The sequence below is a fragment of the Lissotriton helveticus genome, chromosome 2_1 (assembly GCF_964261635.1).
Source record: "Lissotriton helveticus chromosome 2_1, aLisHel1.1, whole genome shotgun sequence".
Taxonomy (NCBI): Eukaryota; Metazoa; Chordata; class Amphibia; order Caudata; family Salamandridae; genus Lissotriton; species Lissotriton helveticus.
Genome location: NC_136059.1, coordinates 1,423,945,937 through 1,423,969,492, shown reverse-complemented (window position 1 = coordinate 1,423,969,492; position 23,556 = coordinate 1,423,945,937).

The following is a 23,556-nucleotide window of genomic DNA, read 5'->3' as shown; positions in this document are numbered from 1 at the left end:
CCTGGCTGCTCTTCACTGAAAAGCTGGTTCTGCAACATTTTTAGCATACGTTTGCTTCTGCTGGGTCAGCTGAGCAGCAAATTTCTACTTAACCACCTGCTATCATGAGAGACATCAGGGCTGCATCTTTTGAGCCCAGTACTGAGCCTGAAAAGCGTTTCCAACCCCACTTACAAGTGAAACTTGCTAAAATGTGCCTGGATGCTCTTCACTGAAAAGCTTGGTTCTGCATACATTTTTAGCATACGTTTGCTCCTGCCGGGTCAGCCGAGCAGTGAATTTCTAATTAACCACCTGCTATCATGAGAGACATCAGGGCTGCATCTTTTGAGCCCAATACTGAGCCTGAAAAGTGTTTCCAACCCCACTTACAAGTGAAACTTGCTAAAATGTGCCTCTCTGCTCTTCACTGAAAAGCTTGGTTCTGTATACATTTTTAGCATACGTTTGCTCCTGCTGGGTCAGCCGAGCAGCAAATTTCTACTTAACCACCTGCTATCATGAGAGACATCAGGGCTGCATCTTTTGAGCCAGTACTGAGCCTGAAAAGCATTTCCAACCCCACTTACAAGTGAAACTTGCTAAAATGTGCCTGGCTGCTCTTCACTGAAAAGCTGGTTCTGCAACATTTTTAGCATACGTTTGCTCCTGCTAGGTCAGCCGAGCAGCGAATTTCTAATTAACCACCTGCTATCATGAGAGACATCAGGGCTGCATCTTTTGAGCCCAGTACTGAGCCTGAAAAGCGTTTCCAACCCCACTTACAAGTGAAACTTGCTAAAATGTGCCTCTCTGCTCTTCACTGAAAAGCTCGGTTCTGCATACATTTTTAGCATACGTTTGCTCCTGCTGGGTCAGCCGAGCAGCGAATTTCTAATTAACCACCTGCTATCATGAGAGACATCAGGGCTGCATCTTTTGAGCCCAGTACTGAGCCTGAAAAGCGTTTCCAACCCCACTTACAAGTGAAACTTGCTAAAATGTGCCTGGATGCTCTTCACTGAAAAGCTTGGTTCTGCATACGATTTTAGCATACGTTTGCTCCTGTTGGGTCAGCCGAGCAGCAAATTTCTAATTAACCACCTGCTATCATGAGAGACATCAGGGCTGCATCTTTTGAGCCCAGTACTGAGCCTGAAAAGCATTTCCAACCCCACGTACAAGTGAAACTTGCTAAAATGTGATTGGCTGCTCTTCACTGAAAAGCTGGTTCTGCAACATTTTTAGCATACGTTTGCTTCTGCTGGGTCAGCCGAGCAGCAAATTTCTACTTAACCACCTGCTATCATGAGAGACATCAGGGCTGCATCTTTTGAGCCCAGTACTGAGCCTGAAAAGCGTTTCCAACCCCACTTACAAGTGAAACTTGCTAAAATGTGCCTCTCTGCTCTTCACTGAAAAGCTCGGTTCTGCATACATTTTTAGCATACGTTTGCTCCTGCTGGGTCAGCCGAGCAGCGAATTTCTAATTAACCACCTGCTATCATGAGAGACATCAGGGCTGCATCTTTTGAGCCAGTACTGAGCCTGAAAAGCATTTCCAACCCCACTTACAAGTGAAACTTGCTAAAATGTGCCTGGACGCTCTTCACTGAAAAGCTGGTTCTGCAACATTTTTAGCATACGTTTGCTCCTGCTGGGTCAGCCGAGCAGCGAATTTCTAATTAACCACCTGCTATCATGAGAGACATCAGGGCTGCCTCTTTTGAGCCCAGTACTGAGCCTGAAAAGCGTTTCCAACCCCACTTACAAGTGAAACTTGCTAAAATGTGCCTCTCTGCTCTTCACTGAAAAGCTGGGTTCTGCATACATTTTTAGCATACGTTTGCTCCTGCTGGGTCAGCCGAGCAGCAAATTTCTAATTAACCACCTGCTATCATGAGAGACATCAGGGCTGCATCTTTTGAGCCCAGTACTGAGCCTGAAAAGCGTTTCCAACCCCACTTACAAGTGAAACTTGCTAAAATGTGCCTGGCTGCTCTTCACTGAAAAGCTGGTTCTGCAACATTTTTAGCATACGTTTGCTTCTGCTGGGTCAGCTGAGCAGCAAATTTCTACTTAACCACCTGCTATCATGAGAGACATCAGGGCTGCATCTTTTGAGCCCAGTACTGAGCCTGAAAAGCGTTTCCAACCCCACTTACAAGTGAAACTTGCTAAAATGTGCCTGGATGCTCTTCACTGAAAAGCTTGGTTCTGCATACATTTTTAGCATACGTTTGCTCCTGCCGGGTCAGCCGAGCAGTGAATTTCTAATTAACCACCTGCTATCATGAGAGACATCAGGGCTGCATCTTTTGAGCCCAATACTGAGCCTGAAAAGTGTTTCCAACCCCACTTACAAGTGAAACTTGCTAAAATGTGCCTCTCTGCTCTTCACTGAAAAGCTTGGTTCTGTATACATTTTTAGCATACGTTTGCTCCTGCTGGGTCAGCCGAGCAGCAAATTTCTACTTAACCACCTGCTATCATGAGAGACATCAGGGCTGCATCTTTTGAGCCAGTACTGAGCCTGAAAAGCATTTCCAACCCCACTTACAAGTGAAACTTGCTAAAATGTGCCTGGCTGCTCTTCACTGAAAAGCTGGTTCTGCAACATTTTTAGCATACGTTTGCTCCTGCTAGGTCAGCCGAGCAGCGAATTTCTAATTAACCACCTGCTATCATGAGAGACATCAGGGCTGCATCTTTTGAGCCCAGTACTGAGCCTGAAAAGCGTTTCCAACCCCACTTACAAGTGAAACTTGCTAAAATGTGCCTCTCTGCTCTTCACTGAAAAGCTCGGTTCTGCATACATTTTTAGCATACGTTTGCTCCTGCTGGGTCAGCCGAGCAGCGAATTTCTAATTAACCACCTGCTATCATGAGAGACATCAGGGCTGCATCTTTTGAGCCCAGTACTGAGCCTGAAAAGCGTTTCCAACCCCACTTACAAGTGAAACTTGCTAAAATGTGCCTGGATGCTCTTCACTGAAAAGCTTGGTTCTGCATACGATTTTAGCATACGTTTGCTCCTGTTTGGTCAGCCGAGCAGCGAATTTCTAATTAACCACCTGCTATCATGAGAGACATCAGGGCTGCATCTTTTGAGCCCAGTACTGAGCCTGAAAAGCATTTCCAACCCCACGTACAAGTGAAACTTGCTAAAATGTGCTTGGCTGCTCTTCACTGAAAAGCTGGTTCTGCAACATTTTTAGCATACGTTTGCTTCTGCTGGGTCAGCCGAGCAGCAAATTTCTACTTAACCACCTGCTATCATGAGAGACATCAGGGCTGCATCTTTTGAGCCCAGTACTGAGCCTGAAAAGCGTTTCCAACCCCACTTACAAGTGAAACTTGCTAAAATGTGCCTCTCTGCTCTTCACTGAAAAGCTCGGTTCTGCATACATTTTTAGCATACGTTTGCTCCTGCTGGGTCAGCCGAGCAGCGAATTTCTAATTAACCACCTGCTATCATGAGAGACATCAGGGCTGCATCTTTTGAGCCCAGTACTGAGCCTGAAAAGCGTTTCCAACCCCACTTACAAGTGAAACTTGCTAAAATGTGCCTCTCTGCTCTTCACTGAAAAGCTCGGTTCTGCATACATTTTTAGCATACGTTTGCTCCTGCTGGGTCAGCCGAGCAGCGAATTTCTAATTAACCACCTGCTATCATGAGAGACATCAGGGCTGCATCTTTTGAGCCCAGTACTGAGCCTGAAAAGCGTTTCCAACCCCACTTACAAGTGAAACTTGCTAAAATGTGCCTGGCTGCTCTTCACTGAAAAGCTGGTTCTGCAACATTTTTAGCATACGTTTGCTCCTGCTAGGTCAGCCGAGCAGCGAATTTCTAATTAACCACCTGCTATCATGAGAGACATCAGGGCTGCATCTTTTGAGCCCAGTACTGAGCCTGAAAAGCGTTTCCAACCCCACTTACAAGTGAAACTTGCTAAAATGTGCCTCTCTGCTCTTCACTGAAAAGCTCGGTTCTGCATACATTTTTAGCATACGTTTGCTCCTGCTGGGTCAGCCGAGCAGCGAATTTCTAATTAACCACCTGCTATCATGAGAGACATCAGGGCTGCATCTTTTGAGCCCAGTACTGAGCCTGAAAAGCGTTTCCAACCCCACTTACAAGTGAAACTTGCTAAAATGTGCCTGGATGCTCTTCACTGAAAAGCTTGGTTCTGCATACGATTTTAGCATACGTTTGCTCCTGTTTGGTCAGCCGAGCAGCGAATTTCTAATTAACCACCTGCTATCATGAGAGACATCAGGGCTGCATCTTTTGAGCCCAGTACTGAGCCTGAAAAGCATTTCCAACCCCACGTACAAGTGAAACTTGCTAAAATGTGCTTGGCTGCTCTTCACTGAAAAGCTGGTTCTGCAACATTTTTAGCATACGTTTGCTTCTGCTGGGTCAGCCGAGCAGCAAATTTCTACTTAACCACCTGCTATCATGAGAGACATCAGGGCTGCATCTTTTGAGCCCAGTACTGAGCCTGAAAAGCGTTTCCAACCCCACTTACAAGTGAAACTTGCTAAAATGTGCCTCTCTGCTCTTCACTGAAAAGCTCGGTTCTGCATACATTTTTAGCATACGTTTGCTCCTGCTGGGTCAGCCGAGCAGCGAATTTCTAATTAACCACCTGCTATCATGAGAGACATCAGGGCTGCATCTTTTGAGCCCAGTACTGAGCCTGAAAAGCGTTTCCAACCCCACTTACAAGTGAAACTTGCTAAAATGTGCCTGGATGCTCTTCACTGAAAAGCTTGGTTCTGCATACATTTTTAGCATACGTTTGCTCCTGTTGGGTCAGCCGAGCAGCGAATTTCTAATTAACCACCTGCTATCATGAGAGACATCAGGGCTGCATCTTTTGAGCCCAGTACTGAGCCTGAAAAGCATTTCCAACCCCACTTACAAGTGAAACTTGCTAAAATGTGCCTGGCTGCTCTTCACTGAAAAGCTGGTTCTGCAACATTTTTAGCATATGTTTGCTCCTGCTGGGTCAGCCGAGCAGCGAATTTCTAATTAACCACCTGCTATCATGAGAGACATCAGGGCTGCATCGTTTGAGCCCAGTACTGAGCCTGAAAAGCGTTTCCAACCCCACTTACAAGTGAAACTTGCTAAAATGTGCTTGGCTGCTCTTCACTGAAAAGCTGGTTCTGCAACATTTTTAGCATACGTTTGCTCCTGTTGGGTCAGCCGAGCAGCGAATTTCTAATTAACCACCTGCTATCATGAGAGACATCAGGGCTGCATCTTTTGAGCCCAGTACTGAGCCTGAAAAGCATTTCCAACCCCACTTACAAGTGAAACTTGCTAAAATGTGCCTGGCTGCTCTTCACTGAAAAGCTGGTTCTGCAACATTTTTAGCATACGTTTGCTCCTGCTGGGTCAGCCGAGCAGCAAATTTCTACTTAACCACCTGCTATCATGAGAGACATCAGGGCTGCATCTTTTGAGCCCAGTACTGAGCCTGAAAAGCATTTCCAACCCCACTTACAAGTGAAACTTGCTAAAATGTGCCTGGATGCTCTTCACTGAAAAGCTTGGTTCTGCATACATTTTTAGCAAACGTTTGCTCCTGTTGGGTCAGCCGAGCAGCGAATTTCTAATTAACCACCTGCTATCATGAGAGACATCAGGGCTGCATCTTTTGAGCCCAGTACTGAGCCTGAAAAGCGTTTCCAACCCCACTTACAAGTGAAACTTGCTAAAATGTGCCTCTCTGCTCTTCACTGAAAAGCTTGGTTCTGCATACATGTTTAGCAGATGTTTGCTCCTGCTGGGTCAGCCGAGCAGCGAATTTCTAAATAACCACCTGCTATCATGAGAGACATCAGGGCTGCATCTTTTGAGCCCAGTACTGAGCCTGAAAAGCGTTTCCAACCCCACTTACAAGTGAAACTTGCTAAAATGTGCCTCTCTGCTCTTCACTGAAAAGCTTGGTTCTGCATACATTTTTAGCATACGTTTGCTCCTGCTGGGTCAGCCGAGCAGCGAATTTCTAATTAACCACCTGCTATTATGAGAGACATCAGGGCTGCATCTTTTGAGCCCAGTACTGAGCCTGAAAAGCATTTCCAACCCCACTTACAAGTGAAACTTGCTAAAATGTGCCTGGATGCTCTTCACTGAAAAGCTGGTTCTGCAACATTTTTAGCATACGTTTGCTTCTGCTGGGTCAGCCGAGCAGCAAATTTCTACTTAACCACCTGCTATCATGAGAGACATCAGGGCTGCATCTTTTGAGCCCAGTACTGAGCCTGAAAAGCGTTTCCAACCCCACTTACAAGTGAAACTTGCTAAAATGTGCCTCTCTGCTCTTCACTGAAAAGCTCGGTTCTGCATACATTTTTAGCATACGTTTGCTCCTGCTGGGTCAGCCGAGCAGCGAATTTCTAATTAACCACCTGCTATCATGAGAGACATCAGGGCTGCATCTTTTGAGCCCAGTACTGAGCCTGAAAAGCGTTTCCAACCCCACTTACAAGTGAAACTTGCTAAAATGTGCCTGGATGCTCTTCACTGAAAAGCTTGGTTCTGCATACATTTTTAGCATACGTTTGCTCCTGTTGGGTCAGCCGAGCAGCGAATTTCTAATTTTCTAGATTTCTAGATCTAAATTTCTAAGAGACATCAGGGCTGCATCTTTTGAGCCCAGTACTGAGCCTGAAAAGCGTTTCCAACCCCACTTACAAGTGAAACTTGCTAAAATGTGCCTGGATGCTCTTCACTGAAAAGCTTGGTTCTGCATACATTTTTAGCATACGTTTGCTCCTGTTGGGTCAGCCGAGCAGCGAATTTCTAATTAACCACCTGCTATCATGAGAGACATCAGGGCTGCATCTTTTGAGCCCAGTACTGAGCCTGAAAAGCATTTCCAACCCCACTTACAAGTGAAACTTGCTAAAATGTGCCTGGCTGCTCTTCACTGAAAAGCTGGTTCTGCAACATTTTTAGCATACGTTTGCTCCTGCTGGGTCAGCCGAGCAGCGAATTTCTAATTAACCACCTGCTATCATGAGAGACATCAGGGCTGCATCGTTTGAGCCCAGTACTGAGCCTGAAAAGCGTTTCCAACCCCACTTACAAGTGAAACTTGCTAAAATGTGCTTGGCTGCTCTTCACTGAAAAGCTTGTTCTGCAACATTTTTAGCATACGTTTGCTCCTGTTGGGTCAGCCGAGCAGCGAATTTCTAATTAACCACCTGCTATCATGAGAGACATCAGGGCTGCATCTTTTGAGCCCAGTACTGAGCCTGAAAAGCATTTCCAACCCCACTTACAAGTGAAACTTGCTAAAATGTGCCTGGCTGCTCTTCACTGAAAAGCTGGTTCTGCAACATTTTTAGCATACGTTTGCTCCTGCTGGGTCAGCCGAGCAGCAAATTTCTACTTAACCACCTGCTATCATGAGAGACATCAGGGCTGCATCTTTTGAGCCCAGTACTGAGCCTGAAAAGCATTTCCAACCCCACTTACAAGTGAAACTTGCTAAAATGTGCCTGGATGCTCTTCACTGAAAAGCTTGGTTCTGCATACATGTTTAGCATACGTTTGCTCCTGTTGGGTCAGCCGAGCAGCGAATTTCTAATTAACCACCTGCTATCATGAGAGACATCAGGGCTGCATCTTTTGAGCCCAGTACTGAGCCTGAAAAGCGTTTCCAACCCCACTTACAAGTGAAACTTGCTAAAATGTGCCTGGATGCTCTTCACTGAAAAGCTTGGTTCTGCATACATTTTTAGCATACGTTTGCTCCTGTTGGGTCAGCCGAGCAGCGAATTTCTAATTAACCACCTGCTATCATGAGAGACATCAGGGCTGCATCTTTTGAGCCCAGTACTGAGCCTGAAAAGCATTTCCAACCCCACTTACAAGTGAAACTTGCTAAAATGTGCCTGGCTGCTCTTCACTGAAAAGCTGGTTCTGCAACATTTTTAGCATACGTTTGCTCCTGCTGGGTCAGCCGAGCAGCGAATTTCTAATTAACCACCTGCTATCATGAGAGACATCAGGGCTGCATCGTTTGAGCCCAGTACTGAGCCTGAAAAGCGTTTCCAACCCCACTTACAAGTGAAACTTGCTAAAATGTGCTTGGCTGCTCTTCACTGAAAAGCTTGTTCTGCAACATTTTTAGCATACGTTTGCTCCTGTTGGGTCAGCCGAGCAGCGAATTTCTAATTAACCACCTGCTATCATGAGAGACATCAGGGCTGCATCTTTTGAGCCCAGTACTGAGCCTGAAAAGCATTTCCAACCCCACTTACAAGTGAAACTTGCTAAAATGTGCCTGGCTGCTCTTCACTGAAAAGCTGGTTCTGCAACATTTTTAGCATACGTTTGCTCCTGCTGGGTCAGCCGAGCAGCAAATTTCTACTTAACCACCTGCTATCATGAGAGACATCAGGGCTGCATCTTTTGAGCCCAGTACTGAGCCTGAAAAGCATTTCCAACCCCACTTACAAGTGAAACTTGCTAAAATGTGCCTGGATGCTCTTCACTGAAAAGCTTGGTTCTGCATACATGTTTAGCATACGTTTGCTCCTGTTGGGTCAGCCGAGCAGCGAATTTCTAATTAACCACCTGCTATCATGAGAGACATCAGGGCTGCATCTTTTGAGCCCAGTACTGAGCCTGAAAAGCGTTTCCAACCCCACTTACAAGTGAAACTTGCTAAAATGTGCCTCTCTGCTCTTCACTGAAAAGCTTGGTTCTGCATACATGTTTAGCATATGTTTGCTCCTGCTGGGTCAGCCGAGCAGCGAATTTCTAAATAACCACCTGCTATCATGAGAGACATCAGGGCTGCATCTTTTGAGCCCAGTACTGAGCCTGAAAAGCGTTTCCAACCCCACTTACAAGTGAAACTTGCTAAAATGTGCCTGGATGCTCTTCACTGAAAAGCTTGGTTCTGCATACATTTTTAGCATACGTTTGCTCCTGCTGGGTCAGCCGAGCAGCGAATTTCTAATTAACCACCTGCTATTATGAGAGACATCAGGGCTGCATCTTTTGAGCCCAGTACTGAGCCTGAAAAGCATTTCCAACCCCACTTACAAGTGAAACTTGCTAAAATGTGCCTGGATGCTCTTCACTGAAAAGCTGGTTCTGCAACATTTTTAGCATACGTTTGCTTCTGCTGGGTCAGCCGAGCAGCAAATTTCTACTTAACCACCTGCTATCATGAGAGACATCAGGGCTGCATCTTTTGAGCCCAGTACTGAGCCTGAAAAGCGTTTCCAACCCCACTTACAAGTGAAACTTGCTAAAATGTGCCTCTCTGCTCTTCACTGAAAAGCTCGGTTCTGCATACATTTTTAGCATACGTTTGCTCCTGCTGGGTCAGCCGAGCAGCGAATTTCTAATTAACCACCTGCTATCATGAGAGACATCAGGGCTGCATCTTTTGAGCCCAGTACTGAGCCTGAAAAGCGTTTCCAACCCCACTTACAAGTGAAACTTGCTAAAATGTGCCTGGATGCTCTTCACTGAAAAGCTTGGTTCTGCATACATTTTTAGCATACGTTTGCTCCTGTTGGGTCAGCCGAGCAACGAATTTCTAATTAACCACCTGCTATCATGAGAGACATCAGGGCTGCATCTTTTGAGCCCAGTACTGAGCCTGAAAAGCATTTCCAACCCCACTTACAAGTGAAACTTGCTAAAATGTGCCTGGCTGCTCTTCACTGAAAAGCTGGTTCTGCAACATTTTTAGCATACGTTTGCTCCTGCTGGGTCAGCCGAGCAGCGAATTTCTAATTAACCACCTGCTATCATGAGAGACATCAGGGCTGCATCTTTTGAGCCCAGTACTGAGCCTGAAAAGCATTTCCAACCCCACTTACAAGTGAAACTTGCTAAAATGTGCCTGGATGCTCTTCACTGAAAAGCTTGGTTATGCATACATTTTTAGCATACGTTTGCTCCTGTTGGGTCAGCCGAGCAGCGAATTTCTAATTAACCACCTGCTATCATGAGAGACATCAGGGCTGCATCTTTTGAGCCCAGTACTGAGCCTGAAAAGCGTTTCCAACCCCACTTACAAGTGAAACTTGCTAAAATGTGCCTCTCTGCTCTTCACTGAAAAGCTTGGTTCTGCATACATGTTTAGCATACGTTTGCTCCTGCTGGGTCAGCCGAGCAGCGAATTTCTAAATAACCACCTGCTATCATGAGAGACATCAGGGCTGCATCTTTTGAGCCCAGTACTGAGCCTGAAAAGCGTTTCCAACCCCACTTACAAGTGAAACTTGCTAAAATGTGCCTCTCTGCTCTTCACTGAAAAGCTTGGTTCTGCATACATTTTTAGCATACGTTTGCTCCTGCTGGGTCAGCCGAGCAGCGAATTTCTAATTAACCACCTGCTATCATGAGAGACATCAGGGCTGCATCTTTTGAGCCCAGTACTGAGCCTGAAAAGCATTTCCAACCCCACTTACAAGTGAAACTTGCTAAAATGTGCCTCTCTGCTCTTCACTGAAAAGCTGGGTTCTGCATACATTTTTAGCATATGTTTGCTCCTGCTGGGTCAGCCGAGCAGCAAATTTCTACTTAACCACCTGCTATCATGAGAGACATCAGGGCTGCATCTTTTGAGCCCAGTACTGAGCCTGAAAAGCGTTTCCAACCCCACTTACAAGTGAAACTTGCTAAAATGTGCCTGGATGCTCTTCACTGAAAAGCTTGGTTCTGCATACATTTTTAGCATACGTTTGCTCCTGCTGGGTCAGCCGAGCAGTGAATTTCTAATTAACCACCTGCTATCATGAGAGACATCAGGGCTGCATCTTTTGAGCCAGTACTGAGCCTGAAAAGCATTTCCAACCCCACTTACAAGTGAAACTTGCTAAAATGTGCCTGGCTGCTCTTCACTGAAAAGCTTGGTTCTGCATACGATTTTAGCATACGTTTGCTCCTGTTGGGTCAGCCGAGCAGCGAATTTCTAATTAACCACCTGCTATCATGAGAGACATCAGGGCTGCATCTTTTGAGCCCAGTACTGAGCCTGAAAAGCATTTCCAACCCCACTTACAAGTGAAACTTGGTAAAATGTGCTTGGCTGCTCTTCACTGAAAAGCTGGTTCTGCAACATTTTTAGCATACGTTTGCTTCTGCTGGGTCAGCCGAGCAGCAAATTTCTACTTAACCACCTGCTATCATGAGAGACATCAGGGCTGCATCTTTTGAGCCCAGTACTGAGCCTGAAAAGCGTTTCCAACCCCACTTACAAGTGAAACTTGCTAAAATGTGCCTGGATGCTCTTCACTGAAAAGCTCGGTTCTGCATACATTTTTAGCATACGTTTGCTTCTGCTGGGTCAGCCGAGCAGCAAATTTCTACTTAACCACCTGCTATCATGAGAGACATCAGGGCTGCATCTTTTGAGCCCAGTACTGAGCCTGAAAAGCGTTTCCAACCCCACTTACAAGTGAAACTTGCTAAAATGTGCCTCTCTGCTCTTCACTGAAAAGATGGTTCTGCATACATTTTCAGCATACGTTTGCTCCTGCTGGGTCAGCCGAGCAGCGAATTTCTAATTAACCACCTGCTATCATGAGAGACATCAGGGCTGCATCTTTTGAGCCTAGTACTGAGCCTGAAAAGCGTTTCCAACCCCACTTACAAGTGAAACTTGCTAAAATGTGCCTGGATGCTCTTCACTGAAAAGCTTGGTTCTGCATACATTTTTAGCATACGTTTGCTCCTGCTGGGTCAGCCGAGCAGCGAATTTCTAATTAACCACCTGCTATCATGAGAGACATCAGGGCTGCATCTTTTGAGCCCAGTACTGAGCCTGAAAAGCATTTCCAACCCCACTTACAAGTGAAACTTGCTAAAATGTGCCTGGCTGCTCTTCACTGAAAAGCTGGTTCTGCAACATTTTTAGCATACGTTTGCGCCTGCTGGGTCAGCCGAGCAGCGAATTTCTAATCAACCACCTGCTATCATGAGAGACATCAGGGCTGCATCTTTTGAGCCCAGTACTGAGCCTGAAAAGCGTTTCCAACCCCACTTACAAGTGAAACTTGCTAAAATGTGCCTCTCTGCTCTTCACTGAAAAGCTTGGTTCTGCATACATTTTTAGCATACGTTTGCTCCTGCTGGGTCAGCAGAGCAGCAAATTTCTAATTAACCACCTGCTATCATGAGAGACATCAGGGCTGCATCTTTTGAGCCCAGTACTGAGCCTGAAAAGCGTTTCCAACCCCACTTACAAGTGAAACTTGCTAAAATGTGCCTGGCTGCTCTTCACTGAAAAGCTGGTTCTGCAACATTTTTAGCATACGTTTGCTCCTGCTGGGTCAGCCGAGCAGCAAATTTCTACTTAACCACCTGCTATCATGAGAGACATCAGGGCTGCATCTTTTGAGCCCAGTACCGAGCCTGAAAAGTGTTTCCAACCCCACTTACAAGTGAAACTTGCTAAAATGTGCCTGGCTGCTCTTCAGTGAAAAGCTTGGTTCTGCATACATTTTTAGCATACGTTTGCTCCTACCGGGTCAGCCGAGCAGTGAATTTCTAATTAACCACCTGCTATCATGAGAGACATCAGGGCTGCATCTTTTGAGCCCAGTACTGAGCCTGAAAAGCGTTTCCAACCCCACTTACAAGTGAAACTTGCTAAAATGTGCCTCTCTGCTCTTCACTGAAAAGCTTGGTTCTGCATACATTTTTAGCATACGTTTGCTCCTGTTGGGTCAGCCAAGCAGCGAATTTCTAATTAACCACCTGCTATCATGAGAGACATCAGGGCTGCATCTTTTGAGCCCAGTACTGAGCCTGAAAAGCATTTCCAACCCCACTTACAAGTGAAACTTGCTAAAATGTGCCTGGCTGCTCTTCACTGAAAAGCTGGTTCTGCAACATTTTTAGCATACGTTTGCTTCTGCTGGGTCAGCCGAGCAACAAATTTCTACTTAACCACCTGCTATCATGAGAGACATCAGGGCTGCATCTTTTGAGCCCAGTACTGAGCCTGAAAAGCATTTCCAACCCCACTTACAAGTGAAACTTGCTAAAATGTGCCTCTCTGCTCTTCACTGAAAAGCTTGGTTCTGCATACATTTTTAGCATACGTTTGCTCCTGCTGGGTCAGCCGAGCAGCGAATTTCTAATTAACCACCTGCTATCATGAGAGACATCAGGGCTGCATCTTTTGAGCCCAGTACGAGCCTGAAAAGCATTTCCAACCCCACTTACAAGTGAAACTTGCTAAAATGTGCTTGGCTGCTCTTCACTGAAAAGCTGGTTCTGCAACATTTTTAGCATACGTTTGCTTCTGCTGGGTCAGCCGAGCAGCAAATTTCTACTTAACAACCTGCTATCATGAGAGACATCAGGGCTGCATCTTTTGAGCCCAGTACTGAGCCTGAAAAGCGTTTCCAACCCCACTTACAAGTGAAACTTGCTAAAATGTGCCTCTCTGCTCTTCACTGAAAAGCTTGGTTCTGCATACATGTTTAGCATACGTTTGCTCCTGCTGGGTCAGCCGAGCAGCGAATTTCTAAATAACCACCTGCTATCATGAGAGACATCAGGGCTGCATCTTTTGAGCCCAGTACTGAGCCTGAAAAGCGTTTCCAACCCCACTTACAAGTGAAACTTGCTAAAATGTGCCTCTCTGCTCTTCACTGAAAAGCTTGGTTCTGCATACATTTTTAGCATACATTTGCTCCTGCTGGGTCAGCCGAGCAGCAAATTTCTAATTAACCACCTGCTATCATGAGAGACATCAGGGCTGCATCTTTTGAGCCCAGTACTGAGCCTGAGAAGCGTTTCCAACCCCACTTTCAAGTGAAACTTGCTAAAATGTGCCTGGATGCTCTTCACTGAAAAGCTTGGTTCTGCATAAATTTTTAGCATACGTTTGCTCCTGCTGGGTCAGCCGAGCAGCGAATTTCTAATTAACCACCTGCTATCATGAGAGACATCAGGGCTGCATCTTTTGAGCCCAGTAGTACTGAGCCTGAAAAGCATTTCCAACCCCACTTACAAGTGAAACTTGCTAAAATGTGCCTGGCTGCTCTTCACTGAAAAGCTGGTTCTGCAACATTTTTAGCATACGTTTGCTCCTGCTGGGTCAGCCGAGCAGCGAATTTCTAATTAACCACCTGCTATCATGAGAGACATCAGGGCTGCATCTTTTGAGCCCAGTACTGAGCCTGAAAAGCGTTTCCAACCCCACTTACAAGTGAAACTTGCTAAAATGTGCCTGGATGCTCTTCACTGAAAAGCTTGGTTCTGCATACGATTTTAGCATATGTTTGCTCCTGTTGGGTCAGCCGAGCAGCGAATTTCTAATTAACCACCTGCTATCATGAGAGACATCAGGGCTGCATCTTTTGAGCCCAGTACTGAGCCTGAAAAGCGTTTCCAACCCCACTTACAAGTGAAACTTGCTAAAATGTGCCTCTCTGCTCTTCACTGAAAAGCTTGGTTCTGCATACATTTTTAGCATACGTTTGCTCCTGCTGGGTCAGCCGAGCAGCGAATTTCTAATTAACCACCTGCTATCATGAGAGACATCAGGGCTGCATCTTTTGAGCCCAGTACTGAGCCTGAAAAGCGTTTCCAACCCCACTTACAAGTGAAACTTGCTAAAATGTGCCTCTCTGCTCTTCACTGAAAAGCTTGGTTCTGCATACATGTTTAGCATACGTTTGCTCCTGCTAGGTCAGCCGAGCAGCGAATTTCTAAATAACCACCTGCTATCATGAGAGACATCAGGGCTGAATCTTTTGAGCCCAGTACTGAGCCTGAAAAGCGTTTCCAACCCCACTTACAAGTGAAACTTGCTAAAATGTGCCTCTCTGCTCTTCACTGAAAAGCTTGGTTCTGCATACATTTTTAGCATACATTTGCTCCTGCTGGGTCAGCCGAGCAGCAAATTTCTAATTAACCACCTGCTATCATGAGAGACATCAGGGCTGCATCTTTTGAGCCCAGTACTGAGCCTGAGAAGCGTTTCCAACCCCACTTTCAAGTGAAACTTGCTAAAATGTGCCTGGATGCTCTTCACTGAAAAGCTTGGTTCTGCATACATGTTTAGCATACGTTTGCTCCTGCTGGGTCAGCCGAGCAGCGAATTTCTAATTAACCAGCTGCTATCATGAGAGACATCAGGGCTGCATCTTTTGAGCCCAGTAGTACTGAGCCTGAAAAGCATTTCCAACCCCACTTACAAGTGAAACTTGCTAAAATGTGCCTGGCTGCTCTTCACTGAAAAGCTGGTTCTGCAACATTTTTAGCATACGTTTGCTCCTGCTGGGTCAGCCGAGCAGCGAATTTCTAATTAACCACCTGCTATCATGAGAGACATCAGGGCTGCATCTTTTGAGCCCAGTACTGAGCCTGAAAAGCGTTTCCAACCCCACTTACAAGTGAAACTTGCTAAAATGTGCCTGGATGCTCTTCACTGAAAAGCTTGGTTCTGCATACGATTTTAGCATATGTTTGCTCCTGTTGGGTCAGCCGAGCAGCGAATTTCTAATTAACCACCTGCTATCATGAGAGACATCAGGGCTGCATCTTTTGAGCCCAGTACTGAGCCTGAAAAGCGTTTCCAACCCCACTTACAAGTGAAACTTGCTAAAATGTGCCTCTCTGCTCTTCACTGAAAAGCTTGGTTCTGCATACATTTTTAGCATACGTTTGCTCCTGCTGGGTCAGCCGAGCAGCGAATTTCTAATTAACCACCTGCTATCATGAGAGACATCAGGGCTGCATCTTTTGAGCCCAGTACTGAGCCTGAAAAGCGTTTCCAACCCCACTTACAAGTGAAACTTGCTAAAATGTGCCTCTCTGCTCTTCACTGAAAAGCTTGGTTCTGCATAAATTTTTAGCATACGTTTGCTCCTGCTGGGTCAGCCGAGCAGCAAATTTCTAATTAACCACCTGCTATCATGAGAGACATCAGGGCTGCATCTTTTGAGCCCAGTACTGAGCCTGAAAAGCATTTCCAACCCCACTTACAAGTGAAACTTGCTAAAATGTGCCTCTCTGCTCTTCACTGAAAAGCTTGGTTCTGCATACATTTTTAGCATACGTTTGCTCCTGCTGGGTCAGCCGAGCAGCGAATTTCTAATTAACCACCTGCTATCATGAGAGACATCAGGGCTGCATCTTTTGAGCCCAGTACTGAGCCTGAAAAGCATTTCCAACCCCACTTACAAGTGAAACTTGCTAAAATGTGCTTGGCTGCTCTTCACTGAAAAGCTGGTTCTGCAACATTTTTAGCATACGTTTGCTTCTGCTGGGTCAGCCGAGCAGCAAATTTCTACTTAACCACCTGCTATCATGAGAGACATCAGGGCTGCATCTTTTGAGCCCAGTACTGAGCCTGAAAAGCGTTTCCAACCCCACTTACAAGTGAAACTTGCTAAAATGTGCCTCTCTGCTCTTCACTGAAAAGCTTGGTTCTGCATACATGTTTAGCATACGTTTGCTCCTGCTGGGTCAGCCGAGCAGCGAATTTCTAAATAACCACCTGCTATCATGAGAGACATCAGGGCTGCATCTTTTGAGCCCAGTACTGAGCCTGAAAAGCGTTTCCAACCCCACTTACAAGTGAAACTTGCTAAAATGTGCCTCTCTGCTCTTCACTGAAAAGCTTGGTTCTGCATACATTTTTAGCATACGTTTGCTCCTGCTGGGTCAGCCGAGCAGCAAATTTCTAATTAACCACCTGCTATCATGAGAGACATCAGGGCTGCATCTTTTGAGCCCAGTACTGAGCCTGAGAAGCGTTTCCAACCCCACTTACAAGTGAAACTTGCTAAAATGTGCCTGGATGCTCTTCACTGAAAAGCTTGGTTCTGCATACATTTTTAGCATACGTTTGCTCCTGCTGGGTCAGCCGAGCAGCGAATTTCTAATTAACCACCTGCTATCATGAGAGACATCAGGGCTGCATCTTTTGAGCCCAGTACTGAGTCTGAAAAGCATTTCCAACCCCACTTACAAGTGAAACTTGCTAAAATGTGCCTGGCTGCTCTTCACTGAAAAGCTGGTTCTGCAACATTTTTAGCATACGTTTGCTTCTGCTGGGTCAGCCGAGCAGCGAATTTCTAATTAACCACCTGCTATCATGAGAGACATCAGGGCTGCATCTTTTGAGCCCAGTACTGAGCCTGAAAAGCGTTTCCAACCCCACTTACAAGTGAAACTTGCTAAAATGTGCCTCTCTGCTCTTCACTGAAAAGCTTGGTTCTGCATACATTTTTAGCATACGTTTGCTCCTGCTGGGTCAGCCGAGCAGCAAATTTCTAATTAACCACCTGCTATCATGAGAGATATCAGGGCTGCATCTTTTGAGCCCAGTACTGAGCCTGAAAAGCGTTTCCAACCCCACTTACAAGTGAAACTTGCTAAAATGTGCCTGGATGCTCTTCACTGAAAAGCTTGGTTCTGCATACGATTTTAGCATATGTTTGCTCCTGTTGGGTCAGCCGAGCAGCGAATTTCTAATTAACCACCTGCTATCATGAGAGACATCAGGGCTGCATCTTTTGAGCCCAGTACTGAGCCTGAAAAGCGTTTCCAACCCCACTTACAAGTGAAACTTGCTAAAATGTGCCTCTCTGCTCTTCACTGAAAAGCTTGGTTCTGCATACATTTTTAGCATACGTTTGCTCCTGCTGGGTCAGCCGAGCAGCGAATTTCTAATTAACCACCTGCTATCATGAGAGACATCAGGGCTGCATCTTTTGAGCCCAGTACTGAGCCTGAAAAGCGTTTCCAACCCCACTTACAAGTGAAACTTGCTAAAATGTGCCTCTCTGCTCTTCACTGAAAAGCTTGGTTCTGCATAAATTTTTAGCATACGTTTGCTCCTGCTGGGTCAGCCGAGCAGCAAATTTCTAATTAACCACCTGCTATCATGAGAGACATCAGGGCTGCATCTTTTGAGCCCAGTACTGAGCCTGAAAAGCATTTCCAACCCCACTTACAAGTGAAACTTGCTAAAATGTGCCTGGATGCTCTTCACTGAAAAGCTTGGTTCTGCATACATTTTCAGCATACGTTTGCTCCTGTTGGGTCAGCCGAGCAGCGAATTTCTAATTAACCACCTGCTATCATGAGAGACATCAGGGCTGCATCTTTTGAGCCCAGTACTGAGCCTGAAAAGCATTTCCAACCCCACTTACAAGTGAAACTTGCTAAAATGTGCTTGGCTGCTCTTCACTGAAAAGCTGGTTCTGCAACATTTTTAGCATACGTTTGCTTCTGCTGGGTCAGCCGAGCAGCAAATTTCTACTTAACCACCTGCTATCATGAGAGACATCAGGGCTGCATCTTTTGAGCCCAGTACTGAGCCTGAAAAGCGTTTCCAACCCCACTTACAAGTGAAACTTGCTAAAATGTGCCTCTCTGCTCTTCACTGAAAAGCTTGGTTCTGCATACATGTTTAGCATACGTTTGCTCCTGCTGGGTCAGCCGAGCAGCGAATTTCTAAATAACCACCTGCTATCATGAGAGACATCAGGGCTGCATCTTTTGAGCCCAGTACTGAGCCTGAAAAGCGTTTCCAACCCCACTTACAAGTGAAACTTGCTAAAATGTGCCTCTCTGCTCTTCACTGAAAAGCTTGGTTCTGCATACATTTTTAGCATACGTTTGCTCCTGCTGGGTCAGCCGAGCAGCAAATTTCTAATTAACCACCTGCTATCATGAGAGACATCAGGGCTGCATCTTTTGAGCCCAGTACTGAGCCTGAGAAGCGTTTCCAACCCCACTTACAAGTGAAACTTGCTAAAATGTGCCTGGATGCTCTTCACTGAAAAGCTTGGTTCTGCATACATTTTTAGCATACGTTTGCTCCTGCTGGGTCAGCCGAGCAGCGAATTTCTAATTAACCACCTGCTATCATGAGAGACATCAGGGCTGCATCTTTTGAGCCCAGTACTGAGTCTGAAAAGCATTTCCAACCCCACTTACAAGTGAAACTTGCTAAAATGTGCCTGGCTGCTCTTCACTGAAAAGCTGGTTCTGCAACATTTTTAGCATACGTTTGCTTCTGCTGGGTCAGCCGAGCAGCGAATTTCTAATTAACCACCTGCTATCATGAGAGACATCAGGGCTGCATCTTTTGAGCCCAGTACTGAGCCTGAAAAGCGTTTCCAACCCCACTTACAAGTGAAACTTGCTAAAATGTGCCTCTCTGCTCTTCACTGAAAAGCTTGGTTCTGCATACATTTTTAGCATACGTTTGCTCCTGCTGGGTCAGCCGAGCAGCAAATTTCTAATTAACCACCTGCTATCATGAGAGACATCAGGGCTGCATCTTTTGAGCCCAGTACTGAGCCTGAAAAGCGTTTCCAACCCCACTTACAAGTGAAACTTGCTAAAATGTGCCTGGATGCTCTTCACTGAAAAGCTTGGTTCTGCATACGATTTTAGCATATGTTTGCTCCTGTTGGGTCAGCCGAGCAGCGAATTTCTAATTAACCACCTGCTATCATGAGAGACATCAGGGCTGCATCTTTTGAGCCCAGTACTGAGCCTGAAAAGCGTTTCCAACCCCACTTACAAGTGAAACTTGCTAAAATGTGCCTCTCTGCTCTTCACTGAAAAGCTTGGTTCTGCATACATTTTTAGCATACGTTTGCTCCTGCTGGGTCAGCCGAGCAGCGAATTTCTAATTAACCACCTGCTATCATGAGAGACATCAGGGCTGCATCTTTTGAGCCCAGTACTGAGCCTGAAAAGCGTTTCCAACCCCACTTACAAGTGAAACTTGCTAAAATGTGCCTCTCTGCTCTTCACTGAAAAGCTTGGTTCTGCATAAATTTTTAGCATACGTTTGCTCCTGCTGGGTCAGCCGAGCAGCAAATTTCTAATTAACCACCTGCTATCATGAGAGACATCAGGGCTGCATCTTTTGAGCCCAGTACTGAGCCTGAAAAGCATTTCCAACCCCACTTACAAGTGAAACTTGCTAAAATGTGCCTGGATGCTCTTCACTGAAAAGCTTGGTTCTGCATACATTTTCAGCATACGTTTGCTCCTGTTGGGTCAGCCGAGCAGCGAATTTCTAATTAACCACCTGCTATCATGAGAGACATCAGGGCTGCATCTTTTGAGCCCAGTACTGAGCCTGAAAAGCATTTCCAACCCCACTTACAAGTGAAACTTGCTAAAATGTGCCTGGCTGCTCTTCACTGAAAAGCTGGTTCTGCATACATTTTTGGCATACGTTTGCTCCTGCTGGGTCAGCCGAGCAGCGAATTTCTAATTAACCACCTGCTATCATGAGAGACATCAGGGCTGCATCTTTTGAGCCCAGTACTGAGCCTGAAAAGCGTTTCCAACCCCACTTACAAGTGAAACTTGCTAAAATGTGCCTCTCTGCTCTTCACTGAAAAGCTTGGTTCTGCATACATTTTTAGCATACGTTTGCTCCTGCTGGGTCAGCCGAGCAGCAAATTTCTAATTAACCACCTGCTATCATGATAGACATCAGGGCTGCATCTTTTGAGCCCAGTATGAGCCTGAAAAGCTTTTCCAACCCCACTTATAAGTGAAACTTGCTAAAATGTGCCTGGATGCTCTTCACTGAAAAGCTTGGTTCTGCATACATTTTTAGCATACATTTGCTCCTGCTGGGTCAGCCGAGCAGCAAATTTCTAATTAACCACCTGCTATCATGAGAGACATCAGGGCTGCATCTTTTGAGCCCAGTACTGAGCCTGAGAAGCGTTTCCAACCCCACTTACAAGTGAAACTTGCTAAAATGTGCCTGGATGCTCTTCACTGAAAAGCTTGGTTCTGCAACATTTTTAGCATACGTTTGCTCCTGCTGGGTCAGCCGAGCAGCGAATTTCTAATTAACCACCTGCTATCATGAGAGACATCAGGGCTGCATCTTTTGAGCCCAGTACTGAGCCTGAAAAGCGTTTCCAACCCCACTTACAAGTGAAACTTGCTAAAATGTGCCTCTCTGCTCTTCACTGAAAAGCTTGGTTCTGCATACATTTTTAGCATACGTTTGCTCCTGCTGGGTCAGCCGAGCAGCAAATTTCTAATTAACCACCTGCTATCATGAGAGACATCAGGGCTGCATCTTTTGAGCCCAGTACTGAGCCTGAAAAGCGTTTCCAACCCCACTTACAAGTGAAACTTGCTAAAATGTGCCTGGATGCTCTTCACTGAAAAGCTTGGTTCTGCATACGATTTTAGCATATGTTTGCTCCTGTTGGGTCAGCCGAGCAGCGAATTTCTAATTAACCACCTGCTATCATGAGAGACATCAGGGCTGCATCTTTTGAGCCCAGTACTGATCCTGAAAAGCGTTTCCAACCCCACTTACAAGTGAAACTTGCTAAAATGTGCCTCTCTGCTCTTCACTGAAAAGCTTGGTTCTGCATACATGTTTAGCATACGTTTGCTCCTGCTGGGTCAGCCGAGCAGCGAATTTCTAAATAACCACCTGCTATCATGAGAGACATCAGGGCTGCATCTTTTGAGCCCAGTACTGAGCCTGAAAAGCGTTTCCAACCCCACTTACAAGTGAAACTTGCTAAAATGTGCCTCTCTGCTCTTCACTGAAAAGCTTGGTTCTGCATACATTTTTAGCATACGTTTGCTCCTGCTGGGTCAGCCGAGCAGCAAATTTCTAATTAACCACCTGCTATCATGAGAGACATCAGGGCTGCATCTTTTGAGCCCAGTACTGAGCCTGAGAAGCGTTTCCAACCCCACTTACAAGTGAAACTTGCTAAAATGTGCCTGGATGCTCTTCACTGAAAAGCTTGGTTCTGCATACATTTTTAGCATACGTTTGCTCCTGCTGGGTCAGCCGAGCAGCGAATTTCTAATTAACCACCTGCTATCATGAGAGACATCAGGGCTGCATCTTTTGAGCCCAGTACTGAGTCTGAAAAGCATTTCCAACCCCACTTACAAGTGAAACTTGCTAAAATGTGCCTGGCTGCTCTTCACTGAAAAGCTGGTTCTGCAACATTTTTAGCATACGTTTGCTTCTGCTGGGTCAGCCGAGCAGCGAATTTCTAATTAACCACCTGCTATCATGAGAGACATCAGGGCTGCATCTTTTGAGCCCAGTACTGAGCCTGAAAAGCGTTTCCAACCCCACTTACAAGTGAAACTTGCTAAAATGTGCCTCTCTGCTCTTCACTGAAAAGCTTGGTTCTGCATACATTTTTAGCATACGTTTGCTCCTGCTGGGTCAGCCGAGCAGCAAATTTCTAATTAACCACCTGCTATCATGAGAGACATCAGGGCTGCATCTTTTGAGCCCAGTACTGAGCCTGAAAAGCGTTTCCAACCCCACTTACAAGTGAAACTTGCTAAAATGTGCCTGGATGCTCTTCACTGAAAAGCTTGGTTCTGCATACGATTTTAGCATATGTTTGCTCCTGTTGGGTCAGCCGAGCAGCGAATTTCTAATTAACCACCTGCTATCATGAGAGACATCAGGGCTGCATCTTTTGAGCCCAGTACTGAGCCTGAAAAGCGTTTCCAACCCCACTTACAAGTGAAACTTGCTAAAATGTGCCTCTCTGCTCTTCACTGAAAAGCTTGGTTCTGCATACATTTTTAGCATACGTTTGCTCCTGCTGGGTCAGCCGAGCAGCGAATTTCTAATTAACCACCTGCTATCATGAGAGACATCAGGGCTGCATCTTTTGAGCCCAGTACTGAGCCTGAAAAGCGTTTCCAACCCCACTTACAAGTGAAACTTGCTAAAATGTGCCTCTCTGCTCTTCACTGAAAAGCTTGGTTCTGCATAAATTTTTAGCATACGTTTGCTCCTGCTGGGTCAGCCGAGCAGCAAATTTCTAATTAACCACCTGCTATCATGAGAGACATCAGGGCTGCATCTTTTGAGCCCAGTACTGAGCCTGAAAAGCATTTCCAACCCCACTTACAAGTGAAACTTGCTAAAATGTGCCTGGATGCTCTTCACTGAAAAGCTTGGTTCTGCATACATTTTCAGCATACGTTTGCTCCTGTTGGGTCAGCCGAGCAGCGAATTTCTAATTAACCACCTGCTATCATGAGAGACATCAGGGCTGCATCTTTTGAGCCCAGTACTGAGCCTGAAAAGCATTTCCAACCCCACTTACAAGTGAAACTTGCTAAAATGTGCCTGGCTGCTCTTCACTGAAAAGCTGGTTCTGCATACATTTTTGGCATACGTTTGCTCCTGCTGGGTCAGCCGAGCAGCGAATTTCTAATTAACCACCTGCTATCATGAGAGACATCAGGGCTGCATCTTTTGAGCCCAGTACTGAGCCTGAAAAGCGTTTCCAACCCCACTTACAAGTGAAACTTGCTAAAATGTGCCTCTCTGCTCTTCACTGAAAAGCTTGGTTCTGCATACATTTTTAGCATACGTTTGCTCCTGCTGGGTCAGCCGAGCAGCAAATTTCTAATTAACCACCTGCTATCATGATAGACATCAGGGCTGCATCTTTTGAGCCCAGTATGAGCCTGAAAAGCTTTTCCAACCCCACTTATAAGTGAAACTTGCTAAAATGTGCCTGGATGCTCTTCACTGAAAAGCTTGGTTCTGCATACATTTTTAGCATACATTT